Genomic DNA, 16,290 nt, shown 5'->3' on the forward strand with positions numbered 1-16,290 from the left:
CCACTTTTTAAACCCTCACAGGGACCAAAATTGCCATTTTTACAGAGTTTTGCTTACTCAGAAGCTTCAATTTTGACCAATTTCAGGCACAGAAATGACTTTAAACACATTTTTTTTAGTTGATAAAGTAATAATTCACATCCAACAGCAATTCACAGCCAAAAGATTAAATGTTAACATTTCATCAAAATTGACCATTTTGGGAACGTTCGACAGCTCCGCGGTCATCGCTTTTCGGGAGAAAATTGATTTTTTGGACTGTACCTGAAATGATTCAAAATGTCAATTGGATCGTGCCTCATGTTGAATAACCACTTTTTAAACTCTCACAGTGACCAAAATTGCCATTTTTACAGAGTTTTGCTTACTCAGAAGCTTCAATTTTGGCCAATTTCAGGCACAAAAATGACTTTAAACACATTTATTTTAGTTGAAAAAGTAATAATTCACATCCAACATTCATTTACAGCCAAAAGATTTAATGTTAAAATTTCATCGAAATTGACCATTTTGGGAACGTTCGACAGCTCCGCGGTCATCGTTTTTCGGGAGAAAATTGATTTTTTGGAATGTACCTAAAATGATTCAAAATGTCAATTGAATCGTGCCTCATGTTGAATAACCACTTTTTAAACCCTCACAGGGACCAATTTTGGAATTTTTACAGAGTTTTGCTTACTCAGTAGCTTTAATTATGACCAATTTCACGCACAGAAATTACTTTAAACACATTTATTTTAGTTGATAAAGTAATAATTCACATCCAACAGCAATTTACAGCCAAAAGATTAAATGCTAAAATTTCATTGAAATTGACCATTTTGGGAACGTTCAACAGCTCCGCGGTCATCGTTTTTCGGCAGAAAATTGAATTTTTGGACTGTACCTACAATGATTCAAAATGTCAATTGGATTGTGCCTCACGTTGAATAACCACTTTTTAAACCCTCACAGGGACCAAAATTGCCATTTTTACAGAGTTTTGCTTACTCAGACGCTTCAATTTTGACCAATGTCAGGCACAGAAATGACTTTAAACACATTTATCTTAGTTGAAAAGTAATAATTCACATCCAACATTAATTTACAGCCAAAAGATTCAATGTTAAAATTTCATCGAAATTGACCATTTTGGGAACGTTCGACAGCTCCGCGGTAATCGTTTTTCGGCAGAAAATTGATTTTTTGGACTGTACCTAAAATGATTCAAAATGTCAATTGGATCGTGCCTCATGTTGAATAACCACTTTTTAAACCCTCACAGTGACCAAAATTGCCATTTTTACAGAGTTTTGCTTACTCAAAAGCTTTAATTTTGACCAATTTCACGCACAGAAATTACTTTAAACACATTTATTTTAGTTGAAAAAGTAATAATTCACATTCAACATGAATTTACAGTCAAAAGATTCAATGTTAAAATTTCATCAAAATTGACCATTTTGGGAACGTTCGACAGCTCCGCGGTAATCGTTTTTCGGCAGAAAATTGATTTTTTGGAATGTACCTAAAATGATTCAAAATGTCAATTGAATCGTGCCTCATGTTGAATAACCACTTTTTAAACCCTCACAGGGACCAATTTTGGAATTTTTACAGAGTTTTGCTTACTCAGTAGCTTTAATTATGACCAATTTCACGCACAGAAATTACTTTAAACACATTTATTTTAGTTGATAAAGTAATAATTCACATCCAACAGCAATTTACAGCCAAAAGATTAAATGCTAAAATTTCATCGAAATTGACCATTTTGGGAACGTTCACAGCTCCGCGGTCATCGTTTTTCGGAAGAAAATTGAATTTTTGGACTGTACCTACAATGATTCACAATGTTAATTGGATCGTGCCTCATGTTGAATAACCACTTTTTAAACCCTCACAGGGACCAAAATTGCCATTTTTACAGAGTTTTGCTTACTCAGAAGCTTCAATTTTGACAAATGTCAGGCACAGAAATGACTTTAAACACATTTATTTTAGTTGAAAAAGTAATAATACACATCCAACATTAATTTACAGCCAAAAGATTCAATGTTAAAATTTCATCGAAATTGACCATTTTGGGAACGTTCGACAGCTCCGTGGTAATCGTTTTTCGGCAGAAAATTTATTTTATGGACTGTACCTAAAATGATTCAAAATGTCAATTGGATCGTGCCTCATGTTGAATAACCACTTTTTAAACCCTCACAGTGACCAAAATTGCCATTTTTACTGAGTTTTGCTTACTCAAAAGCTTTAATTTTGACCAATTTCACGCACAGAAATTACTTTAAACACATTTATTGTAGTTGAAAAAGTAATAATTCACATCCAACATTAATTTACAGCCAAAAGATTCAAGGTTAAAATTTCATCGAAATTGACCATTTTGGGAACGTTCGACAGCTCTGCGGTCATCGTTTTTCGGCAGAAAATTAATTTTTTGGACTGTACCTAAAATGATTCAAAATGTCAATTGGATCATGCCTCATGTTGAATATCCACTTTTTAAACCCTCACAGGGAACTAATTGCCATTTTTACAGAGTTTTGCTTACTCAGAAGCTTCAATTTTGACCAATTTCAGGCACAGAAATGACTTTAATCACATTTATTGTAGTTGAAAAAGTAATAATTCATATCCAACATTAATTTACAGCCAGAAGATTAAATGTTAAAATTTCATCGAAATTGACCTTTTTGGGAACGTTCAACAGCTCCGCGGTAATCGTTTTTCGGCAGAAAATTGATCTTTTGGACTTTACCTAAAATGATTCAAAATGTCGATTGGATCGTGCCTCATGTTGAATAACCACTTTTTAAACTCTCACGTGACCAAAATTGCAATTTTTTCAGAGTTTTGCTTACTCAGAAGGTTCAATTTTGACCAATTTCAGGCACAGAAATGACTTTAAACACATTTATTTTAGTTGAAAAAGTAATAATTCACATCCAACATTATTTTACAGCCAAGAGATTCAATGTTAAAATTTCATCGAAATTGACCATTTTGGGAACGTTCGACAGCTCCGTGGTAATCGTTTTTCGGCAGAAAATGTATTTTATGGACTGTACCTAAAATGATTCAAAATGTCAATTGGATCGTGCCTCATGTTGAATAACCACTTTTTAAACCCTCACAGTGACCAAAATTGCCATTTTTACTGAGTTTTGCTTACTCAAAAGCTTTAATTTTGACCAATTTCACGCACAGAAATTACTTTAAACACATTTATTTTAGTTGAAAAAGTAATAATTCACATCCAACATGAATTTACAGCCAAAAGATTCAATGTTAAAATTTCATCAAAATTGACCATTTTGGGAACGTTCGACAGCTCCGCGGTAATCGTTTTTCGGCAGAAAATTTATTTTTTGGACTGTACCTAAAATGATTCAAAATGTCAATTGGATCGTGCCTCATGTTGAATGACACTTTTTAAACTCTCACAGTGACCAAAATTGCCATTTTTACAGAGTTTTGCTTACTCAGAAGCTTTAATTTTGACCAATTTCACACCCAGAAATGACTTTAAAGACATTTTTTTTAGTTGATAAAGTAATAATTCTCATCCAACAGCAATTTACAGCCAGAAGATTAAATGTTAAAATTTCATCGAAATTGACCATTTTGGGAACGTTCGACAGCTCCGCGGTCATCGCTTTTCGGGAGAAAATAGATTTTTTGGACTGTACCTGAAATGATTCAAAATGTCAATTGGATTGTGCCTCACGTTGAATAACCACTTTTTAAACCCTCACAGGGACCAAAATTGCAATTTTTACAGAGTTTTGCTTACTCAGAAGCTTCAATTTTGACCAATGTCAGGCACAGAAATGACTTTAAACACATTTATTTTAGTTGAAAAAGTAATAATTCACATCCAACATTAATTTACAGCCAAAAGATTCAATGTTAAAATTTCATCGAAATTGACCATTTTGGGAACGTTCGACAGCTCCGCGGTAATCGTTTTTCGGCAGAAAATTGATTTTTTGGACTGTACCTAAAATGATTCAAAATGTCAATTGGATCTTGCCTCATGTTGAATGACACTTTTGAAACTCTCACAGTGACCAAAATTGCCATTTTTACAGAGTTTTGCTTACTCAGAAGCTTCAATTTTGACCAATTTCAGGCACAGAAATGACTTTAAACACATTTATTGTAGTTGAAAAAGTAATAATTCACATCCAACATTAATTTACAGCCAAAAGATTCAATGTTAAAATTTCATCGAAATTTACCATTTTGGGAACGTTCGACAGCTCTGCGGTCATCGTTTTTCGGCAGAAAATTAATTTTTTGGACTGTAACTAAAATGATTCAAAATGTCTATTGGATCGTGAATCATGTTCAATAACCACTTTTTAAACCCTCACAAGGACCAAAATTGCCATTTTTACAGAGTTTTGCTTACTCAGAAGCTTCAATTTTGACCAATTTCAGGCACAAAAATGACTTCACATTTATTTTAGTTGAAAAAGTAATAATTCACATCCAACATTAATTTACAGCCAAAAGATTCAATTTTAAAATTTCATCGAAATTGACCATTTTGGGAACGTTCAACAGCTCCGCGGTAATCGTTTTTCGGCAGAAAATAGATTTTTTGGACTGTACCTAAAATGATTAAAAATGTCAATTGGATCGTGCCTCATGTTAAATAACCACTTTTTAAACTCTCACAGTGACCAAAATTGCCATTTTTACAGAGTTTTGCTTACTCAGAAGCTTCAATTTTGACCAATTTCAGGCACAGAAATGACTTTAAACACATTTATTGTAGTTGAAAAAGTAATAATTCACATCCAACATTAATTTACAGCCAAAAGATTCAAGGTTAAAATTTCATCGAAATTGACCATTTTGGGAACGTTCGACAGCTCTGCGGTCATCGTTTTTCGGCAGAAAATTAATTTTTTGGACTGTACCTAAAATGATTCAAAATGTCAATTGGATCATGCCTCATGTTGAATATCCACTTTTTAAACCCTCACAGGGAACAAAATTGCCATTTTTACAGAGTTTTGCTTACTCAGAAGCTTCAATTTTGACCAATTTCAGGCACAGAAATGACTTTAAACACATTTATTTTAGTTGATAAAGTAATAATTCACATCCAACAGCAATTTACAGCCAAAAGATTAAATGTTAAAATTTCATAGAAATTGACCATTTTGGGAACGTTCGACAGCTCCGCGGTAATCGTTTTTCGGCAGAAAATTGAATTTTTGGACTGTACCTACAATGATTCAAAATGTTTATTGGATCGTGCCTCATGTTGAATAACCACTTTTTAACCCCTCACAGGGACCACAATTGCCATTTTTACAGAGTTTTGCTTACTCAGAAGCTTCAATTTTGACCAATTTCAGGCACAGAAATGACTTTAAACACATTTATTTTAGTTGAAAAAGTAATAATTCACATCCAACATTAATTTACAGCCAAAAGATTCAATGTTAAAATTTCATCGAAATTGACCATTTTGGGAACGTTCGACAGCTCCGCGGTCATCGCTTTTCGGGAGAAAATTGATTTTTTGGACTGTACCTGAAATGATTCAAAATGTCAATTGGATCGTGCCTCATGTTGAATAACCACTTTTTAAACTCTCACAGTGACCAAAATTGCCATTTTTACAGAGTTTTGCTTACTCAGAAGCTTCAATTTTGGCCAATTTCAGGCACAGAAATGACTTTAAACACATTTATTTTAGTTGAAAAAGTAATAATTCACATCCAACATTCATTTACAGCCAAAAGATTTAATGTTAAAATTTCATCGAAATTGACCATTTTGGGAACGTTCGACAGCTCTGCGGTCATCGTTTTTCGGCAGAAAATTAATTTTTTGGACTGTACCTAAAATGATTCAAAATGTCTATTGGATCGTGAATCATGTTCAATAACCACTTTTTAAACCCTCACAGGGACCAAAATTGCCATTTTTACAGAGTTTTGCTTACTCAGAAGCTTCAATTTTGACCAATTTCAGGCACAAAAATGACTTCACATTTATTTTAGTTGAAAAAGTAATAATTCACATCCAACATTAATTTACAGCCAAAAGATTCAATTTTAAAATTTCATCGAAATTGACCATTTTGGGAACGTTCAACAGCTCCGCGGTAATCGTTTTTCGGCAGAAAATAGATTTTTTGGACTGTACCTAAAATGATTAAAAATGTCAATTGGATCATGCCTCATGTTAAATAACCACTTTTTAAACTCTCACAGTGACCAAATTTGCCATTTTTACAGAGTTTTGCTTACTCAGAAGCTTCAATTTTGACCAATTTCAGGCACAGAAATGACTTTAAACACATTTATTGTAGTTGAAAAAGTAATAATTCACATCCAACATTAATTTACAGCCAAAAGATTCAAGGTTAAAATTTCATCGAAATTGACCATTTTGGGAACGTTCGACAGCTCTGCGGTCATCGTTTTTCGGCAGAAAATTAATTTTTTGGACTGTACCTAAAATGATTCAAAATGTCAATTGGATCATGCCTCATGTTGAATATCCACTTTTTAAACCCTCACAGGGAACAAAATTGCCATTTTTACAGAGTTTTGCTTACTCAGAAGCTTCAATTTTGACCAATTTCAGACACAGAAATGACTTTAAAAACATTTATTTTAGTTGAAAAAGTAATAATTCACATCCAACAGCAATTTACAGCCAAAAGATTAAATGTTAAAATTTCATCTAAATTGACCATTTTGGGAACGTTCGACAGCTCCGCGGTAATCGTTTTTCGGCAGAAAATTGAATTTTTGGACTGTACCTACAATGATTCAAAATGTTTATTGGATCGTGCCTCATGTTGAATAACCACTTTTTAACCCCTCACAGGGACCAAAATTGCCATTTTTACAGAGTTTTGCTTACTCAGAAGCTTCAATTTTGACCAATTTCAGGCACAGAAATGACTTTAAACACATTTATTTTAGTTGAAAAAGTAATAATTCACATCCAACATTAATTTACAGCCAAAAGATTTAATGTTAAAATTTCATCGAAATTGACCATTTTGGGAACATTCGAAAGCTCTGCGGTCATCGTTTTTCGGCAGAAAATTAAATGTTTTGGACTGTACCTACAATGATTCAAAATGTCAATTGGATCGTGCCTCATGTTGAATAACCACTTTTTAAACTCTCACGTGACCAAAATTGCCATTTTTTCAGAGTTTTGCTTACTCAGAAGGTTCAATTTTGACCAATTTCAGGCACAGAAATGACTTTAAACACATTTATTTTAGTTGAAAAAGTAATAATTCACATCCAACATTAATTTACAGCCAAAAGATTCAATGTTAAAATTTCATCGAAATTGACCATGTTGGGAACGTTCGACAGCTCCGTGGTAATCGTTTTTCGGCAGAAAATTTATTTTATGGACTGTACCTAAAATGATTCAAAATGTCAATTGGATCGTGCCTCATGTTGAATAACCACTTTTTAAACCCTCACAGTGACCAAAATTGCCATTTTTTACTGAGTTTTGCTTACTCAAAAGCTTTAATTTTGACCAATTTCACGCACAGAAATTACTTTAAACACATTTATTTTAGTTGAAAAAGTAATAATTCACATCCAACATGAATTTACAGCCAAAAGATTCAATGTTAAAATTTCATCAAAATTGACCATTTTGGGAACGTTCGACAGCTCCGCGGTAATCGTTTTTCGGCAGAAAATTTATTTTTTGGACTGTACCTAAAATGATTCAAAATGTCAATTGGATCGTGCCTCATGTTGAATGACACTTTTTAAACTCTCACAGTGACCAAAATTGCCATTTTTACAGAGTTTTGCTTACTCAGAAGCTTTAATTTTAACCAATTTCACACCCAGAAATGACTTTAAAGACATTTTTTTTAGTTGATAAAGTAATAATTCACATCCAACAGCAATTTACAGCCAGAAGATTAAATGTTAAAATTTCATCGAAATTGACCATTTTGGGAACGTTCGACAGCTCCGCGGTCATCGTTTTTCGGAAGAAAATTGAATTTTTGGACTGTACCTACAATGATTCACAATGTTAATTGGATCGTGCCTCATGTTGAATAACCACTTTTTAAACTCTCACAGGGACCAAAATTGCCATTTTTACAGAGTTTTGCTTACTCAGAAGCTTCAATTTTGACCAATTTCAGGCACAGAAATGACTTTAAACACATTTATTTTAGTTGAAAAAAGTAATAATTCACATCCAACATTAATTTACAGCCAAAAGATTCAATGTTAAAATTTCATCGAAATTGACCATTTTGGGAACGTTCGACAGCTCCGCGGTCATCGCTTTTCGGGAGAAAATTGATTTTTTGGACTGTACCTGAAATGATTCAAAATGTCAATTGGATTGTGCCTCACGTTGAATAACCACTTTTTAAACCCTCACAGGGACCAAAATTGCCATTTTTACAGAGTTTTGCTTACTCAGAAGCTTCAATTTTGACCAATGTCAGGCACAGAAATGACTTTAAACACATTTATTTTAGTTGAAAAAGTAATAATTCACATCCAACATTAATTTACAGCCAAAAAATTCAATGTTAAAATTTCATCGAAATTGACCATTTTGGGAACGTTCGACAGCTCCGCGGTAATCGTTTTTCGGCAGAAAATTGATTTTTTGGACTGTACCTAAAATGATTCAAAATGTCAATTGGATCTTGCCTCATGTTGAATGACACTTTTTAAACTCTCACAGTGACCAAAATTGCCATTTTTACAGAGTTTTGCTTACTCACAAGCTTCAATTTTGACCAATTTCAGGCACAGAAAGGACTTTAAACACATTTATTGTAGTTGAAAAAGTAATAATTCACATCCAACATTAATTTACAGCCAAAAGATTCAATGTTAAAATTTCATCGAAATTTACCATTTTGGGAACGTTCGACAGCTCTGCGGTCATCGTTTTTCGGCAGAAAATTAATTTTTTGGACTGTACCTAAAATGATTCAAAATGTCAATTGGATCGTGAATCATGTTCAATAACCACTTTTTAAACCCTCACAGGGACCAAAATTGCCATTTTTACAGAGTTTTGCTTACTCAGAAGCTTCAATTTTGACCAATTTCAGGCACAAAAATGACTTCACATTTATTTTAGTTGAAAAAGTAATAATTCACATCCAACATTAATTTACAGCCAAAAGATTCAATTTTAAAATTTCATCGAAATTGACCATTTTGGCAACGTTCAACAGCTCCGCGGTAATCGTTTTTCGGCAGAAAATAGATTTTTTGGACTGTACCTAAAATGATTAAAAATGTCAATTGGATCGTGCCTCATGTTAAATAACCACTTTTTAAACTCTCACAGTGACCAAAATTGCCATTTTTACAGAGTTTTGCTTACTCAGAAGCTTCAATTTTGACCAATTTCAGGCACAGAAATGACTTTAAACACATTTATTGTAGTTGAAAAAGTAATAATTCACATCCAACATTAATTTACAGCCAAAAGATTCAAGGTTAAAATTTCATCGAAATTGACCATTTTGGGAACGTTCGACAGCTCTGCGGTCATCGTTTTTCGGCAGAAAATTAATTTTTTGGACTGTACCTAAAATGATTCAAAATGTCAATTGGATCATGCCTCATGTTGAATATCCACTTTTTAAACCCTCACAGGGAACTAATTGCCATTTTTACAGAGTTTTGCTTACTCAGAAGCTTCAATTTTGACCAATTTCAGGCACAGAAATGACTTTAATCACATTTATTGTAGTTGAAAAAGTAATAATTCATATCCAACATTAATTTACAGCCAGAAGATTAAATGTTAAAATTTCATCGAAATTGACCTTTTTGGGAACGTTCAACAGCTCCGCGGTAATCGTTTTTCGGCAGAAAATTGATCTTTTGGACTTTACCTAAAATGATTCAAAATGTCGATTGGATCGTGCCTCATGTTGAATAACCACTTTTTAAACTCTCACGTGACCAAAATTGCCATTTTTTCAGAGTTTTGCTTACTCAGAAGGTTCAATTTTGACCAATTTCAGGCACAGAAATGACTTTAAACACATTTATTTTAGTTGAAAAAGTAATAATTCACATCCAACATTATTTTACAGCCAAAAGATTCAATGTTAAAATTTCATCGAAATTGACCATTTTGGGAACGTTCGACAGCTCCGTGGTAATCGTTTTTCGGCAGAAAATTTATTTTATGGACTGTACCTAAAATGATTCAAAATGTCAATTGGATCGTGCCTCATGTTGAATAACCACTTTTTAAACCCTCACAGTGACCAAAATTGCCATTTTTACTGAGTTTTGCTTACTCAAAAGCTTTAATTTTGACCAATTTCACGCACAGAAATTACTTTAAACACATTTATTTTAGTTGAAAAAGTAATAATTCACATCCAACATGAATTTACAGCCAAAAGATTCAATGTTAAAATTTCATCAAAATTGACCATTTTGGGAACGTTCGACAGCTCCGCGGTAATCGTTTTTCGGCAGAAAATTTATTTTTTGGACTGTACCTAAAATGATTCAAAATGTCAATTGGATCGTGCCTCATGTTGAATGACACTTTTTAAACTCTCACAGTGACCAAAATTGCCATTTTTACAGAGTTTTGCTTACTCAGAAGCTTTAATTTTGACCAATTTCACACCCAGAAATGACTTTAAAGACATTTTTTTTAGTTGATAAAGTAATAATTCACATCCAACAGCAATTTATAGCCAGAAGATTAAATGTTAAAATTTCATCGAAATTGACCATTTTGGGAACGTTCGACAGCTCCGCGGTCATCGCTTTTCGGGAGAAAATAGATTTTTTGGACTGTACCTGAAATGATTCAAAATGTCAATTGGATTGTGCCTCACGTTGAATAACCACTTTTTAAACCCTCACAGGGACCAAAATTGCCATTTTTACAGAGTTTTGCTTACTCAGAAGCTTCAATTTTGACCAATGTCAGGCACAGAAATGACTTTAAACACATTTATTTTAGTTGAAAAAGTAATAATTCACATCCAACATTAATTTACAGCCAAAAGATTCAATGTTAAAATTTCATCGAAATTGACCATTTTGGGAACGTTCGACAGCTCCGCGGTAATCGTTTTTCGGCAGAAAATTGATTTTTTGGACTGTACCTAAAATGATTCAAAATGTCAATTGGATCTTGCCTCATGTTGAATGACACTTTTGAAACTCTCACAGTGACCAAAATTGCCATTTTTACAGAGTTTTGCTTACTCAGAAGCTTCAATTTTGACCAATTTCAGGCACAGAAATGACTTTAAACACATTTATTGTAGTTGAAAAAGTAATAATTCACATCCAACATTAATTTACAGCCAAAAGATTCAATGTTAAAATTTCATCGAAATTTACCATTTTGGGAACGTTCGACAGCTCTGCGGTCATCGTTTTTCGGCAGAAAATTATTTTTTTGGACTGTACCTAAAATGATTCAAAATGTCTATTGGATCGTGAATCATGTTCAATAACCACTTTTTAAACCCTCACAGGGACCAAAATTGCCATTTTTACAGAGTTTTGCTTACTCAGAAGCTTCAATTTTGACCAATTTCAGGCACAAAAATGACTTCACATTTATTTTAGTTGAAAAAGTAATAATTCACATCCAACATTAATTTACAGCCAAAAGATTCAATTTTTAAATTTCATCGAAATTGACCATTTTGGGAACGTTCAACAGCTCCGCGGTAATCGTTTTTCGGCAGAAAATAGATTTTTTGGACTGTACCTAAAATGATTAAAAATGTCAATTGGATCATGCCTCATGTTAAATAACCACTTTTTAAACTCTCACAGTGACCAAAATTGCCATTTTTACAGAGTTTTGCTTACTCAGAAGCTTCAATTTTGACCAATTTCAGGCACAGAAATGACTTTAAACACATTTATTGTAGTTGAAAAAGTAATAATTCACATCCAACATTAATTTACAGCCAAAAGATTCAAGGTTAAAATTTCATCGAAATTGACCATTTTGGGAACGTTCGACAGCTCTGCGGTCATCGTTTTTCGGCAGAAAATTAATTTTTTGGACTGTACCTAAAATGATTCAAAATGTCAATTGGATCATGCCTCATGTTGAATATCCACTTTTTAAACCCTCACAGGGAACAAAATTGCCATTTTTACAGAGTTTTGCTTACTCAGAAGCTTCAATTTTGACCAATTTCAGGCACAGAAATGACTTTAAACACATTTATTTTAGTTGATAAAGTAATAATTCACATCCAACAGCAATTTACAGCCAAAAGATTAAATGTTAAAATTTCATAGAAATTGACCATTTTGGGAACGTTCGACAGCTCCGCGGTAATCGTTTTTCGGCAGAAAATTGAATTTTTGGACTGTACCTACAATGATTCAAAATGTTTATTGGATCGTGCCTCATGTTGAATAACCACTTTTTAACCCCTCACAGGGACCACAATTGCCATTTTTACAGAGTTTTGCTTACTCAGAAGCTTCAATTTTGACCAATTTCAGGCACAGAAATGACTTTAAACACATTTATTTTAGTTGAAAAAGTAATAATTCACATCCAACATTAATTTACAGCCAAAAGATTCAATGTTAAAATTTCATCGAAATTTACCATTTTGGGAACGTTCGACAGCTCTGCGGTCATCGTTTTTCGGCAGAAAATTAATTTTTTGGACTGTACCTAAAATGATTCAAAATGTCTATTGGATCGTGAATCATGTTCAATAACCACTTTTTAAACCCTCACAAGGACCAAAATTGCCATTTTTACAGAGTTTTGCTTACTCAGAAGCTTCAATTTTGACCAATTTCAGGCACAAAAATGACTTCACATTTATTTTAGTTGAAAAAGTAATAATTCACATCCAACATTAATTTACAGCCAAAAGATTCAATTTTAAAATTTCATCGAAATTGACCATTTTGGGAACGTTCAACAGCTCCGCGGTAATCGTTTTTCGGCAGAAAATAGATTTTTTGGACTGTACCTAAAATGATTAAAAATGTCAATTGGATCGTGCCTCATGTTAAATAACCACTTTTTAAACTCTCACAGTGACCAAAATTGCCATTTTTACAGAGTTTTGCTTACTCAGAAGCTTCAATTTTGACCAATTTCAGGCACAGAAATGACTTTAAACACATTTATTGTAGTTGAAAAAGTAATAATTCACATCCAACATTAATTTACAGCCAAAAGATTCAAGGTTAAAATTTCATCGAAATTGACCATTTTGGGAACGTTCGACAGCTCTGCGGTCATCGTTTTTCGGCAGAAAATTAATTTTTTGGACTGTACCTAAAATGATTCAAAATGTCAATTGGATCATGCCTCATGTTGAATATCCACTTTTTAAACCCTCACAGGGAACAAAATTGCCATTTTTACAGAGTTTTGCTTACTCAGAAGCTTCAATTTTGACCAATTTCAGGCACAGAAATGACTTTAAACACATTTATTTTAGTTGATAAAGTAATAATTCACATCCAACAGCAATTTACAGCCAAAAGATTAAATGTTAAAATTTCATAGAAATTGACCATTTTGGGAACGTTCGACAGCTCCGCGGTAATCGTTTTTCGGCAGAAAATTGAATTTTTGGACTGTACCTACAATGATTCAAAATGTTTATTGGATCGTGCCTCATGTTGAATAACCACTTTTTAACCCCTCACAGGGACCACAATTGCCATTTTTACAGAGTTTTGCTTACTCAGAAGCTTCAATTTTGACCAATTTCAGGCACAGAAATGACTTTAAACACATTTATTTTAGTTGAAAAAGTAATAATTCACATCCAACATTAATTTACAGCCAAAAGATTCAATGTTAAAATTTCATCGAAATTGACCATTTTGGGAACGTTCGACAGCTCCGCGGTCATCGCTTTTCGGGAGAAAATTGATTTTTTGGACTGTACCTGAAATGATTCAAAATGTCAATTGGATCGTGCCTCATGTTGAATAACCACTTTTTAAACTCTCACAGTGACCAAAATTGCCATTTTTACAGAGTTTTGCTTACTCAGAAGCTTCAATTTTGGCCAATTTCAGGCACAGAAATGACTTTAAACACATTTATTTTAGTTGAAAAAGTAATAATTCACATCCAACATTCATTTACAGCCAAAAGATTTAATGTTAAAATTTCATCGAAATTGACCATTTTGGGAACGTTCGACAGCTCTGCGGTCATCGTTTTTCGGCAGAAAATTAATTTTTTGGACTGTACCTAAAATGATTCAAAATGTCTATTGGATCGTGAATCATGTTCAATAACCACTTTTTAAACCCTCACAGGGACCAAAATTGCCATTTTTACAGAGTTTTGCTTACTCAGAAGCTTCAATTTTGACCAATTTCAGGCACAAAAATGACTTCACATTTATTTTAGTTGAAAAAGTAATAATTCACATCCAACATTAATTTACAGCCAAAAGATTCAATTTTAAAATTTCATCGAAATTGACCATTTTGGGAACGTTCAACAGCTCCGCGGTAATCGTTTTTCGGCAGAAAATAGATTTTTTGGACTGTACCTAAAATGATTAAAAATGTCAATTGGATCATGCCTCATGTTAAATAACCACTTTTTAAACTCTCACAGTGACCAAATTTGCCATTTTTACAGAGTTTTGCTTACTCAGAAGCTTCAATTTTGACCAATTTCAGGCACAGAAATGACTTTAAACACATTTATTGTAGTTGAAAAAGTAATAATTCACATCCAACATTAATTTACAGCCAAAAGATTCAAGGTTAAAATTTCATCGAAATTGACCATTTTGGGAACGTTCGACAGCTCTGCGGTCATCGTTTTTCGGCAGAAAATTAATTTTTTGGACTGTACCTAAAATGATTCAAAATGTCAATTGGATCATGCCTCATGTTGAATATCCACTTTTTAAACCCTCACAGGGAACAAAATTGCCATTTTTACAGAGTTTTGCTTACTCAGAAGCTTCAATTTTGACCAATTTCAGACACAGAAATGACTTTAAAAACATTTATTTTAGTTGAAAAAGTAATAATTCACATCCAACAGCAATTTACAGCCAAAAGATTAAATGTTAAAATTTCATCTAAATTGACCATTTTGGGAACGTTCGACAGCTCCGCGGTAATCGTTTTTCGGCAGAAAATTGAATTTTTGGACTGTACCTACAATGATTCAAAATGTTTATTGGATCGTGCCTCATGTTGAATAACCACTTTTTAACCCCTCACAGGGACCAAAATTGCCATTTTTACAGAGTTTTGCTTACTCAGAAGCTTCAATTTTGACCAATTTCAGGCACAGAAATGACTTTAAACACATTTATTTTAGTTGAAAAAGTAATAATTCACATCCAACATTAATTTACAGCCAAAAGATTTAATGTTAAAATTTCATCGAAATTGACCATTTTGGGAACATTCGAAAGCTCTGCGGTCATCGTTTTTCGGCAGAAAATTAAATGTTTTGGACTGTACCTACAATGATTCAAAATGTCAATTGGATCGTGCCTCATGTTGAATAACCACTTTTTAAACTCTCACGTGACCAAAATTGCCATTTTTTCAGAGTTTTGCTTACTCAGAAGGTTCAATTTTGACCAATTTCAGGCACAGAAATGACTTTAAACACATTTATTTTAGTTGAAAAAGTAATAATTCACATCCAACATTAATTTACAGCCAAAAGATTCAATGTTAAAATTTCATCGAAATTGACCATTTTGGGAACGTTCGACAGCTCCGTGGTAATCGTTTTTCGGCAGAAAATTTATTTTATGGACTGTACCTAAAATGATTCAAAATGTCAATTGGATCGTGCCTCATGTTGAATAACCACTTTTTAAACCCTCACAGTGACCAAAATTGCCATTTTTTACTGAGTTTTGCTTACTCAAAAGCTTTAATTTTGACCAATTTCACGCACAGAAATTACTTTAAACACATTTATTTTAGTTGAAAAAGTAATAATTCACATCCAACATGAATTTACAGCCAAAAGATTCAATGTTAAAATTTCATCAAAATTGACCATTTTGGGAACGTTCGACAGCTCCGCGGTAATCGTTTTTCGGCAGAAAATTTATTTTTTGGACTGTACCTAAAATGATTCAAAATGTCAATTGGATCGTGCCTCATGTTGAATGACACTTTTTAAACTCTCACAGTGACCAAAATTGCCATTTTTACAGAGTTTTGCTTACTCAGAAGCTTTAATTTTAACCAATTTCACACCCAGAAATGACTTTAAAGACATTTTTTTTAGTTGATAAAGTAATAATTCACATCCAACAGCAAT

This window comes from Lissotriton helveticus, chromosome 9 (assembly GCF_964261635.1).
Source record: "Lissotriton helveticus chromosome 9, aLisHel1.1, whole genome shotgun sequence".
NCBI lineage: Eukaryota > Metazoa > Chordata > Amphibia > Caudata > Salamandridae > Lissotriton > Lissotriton helveticus.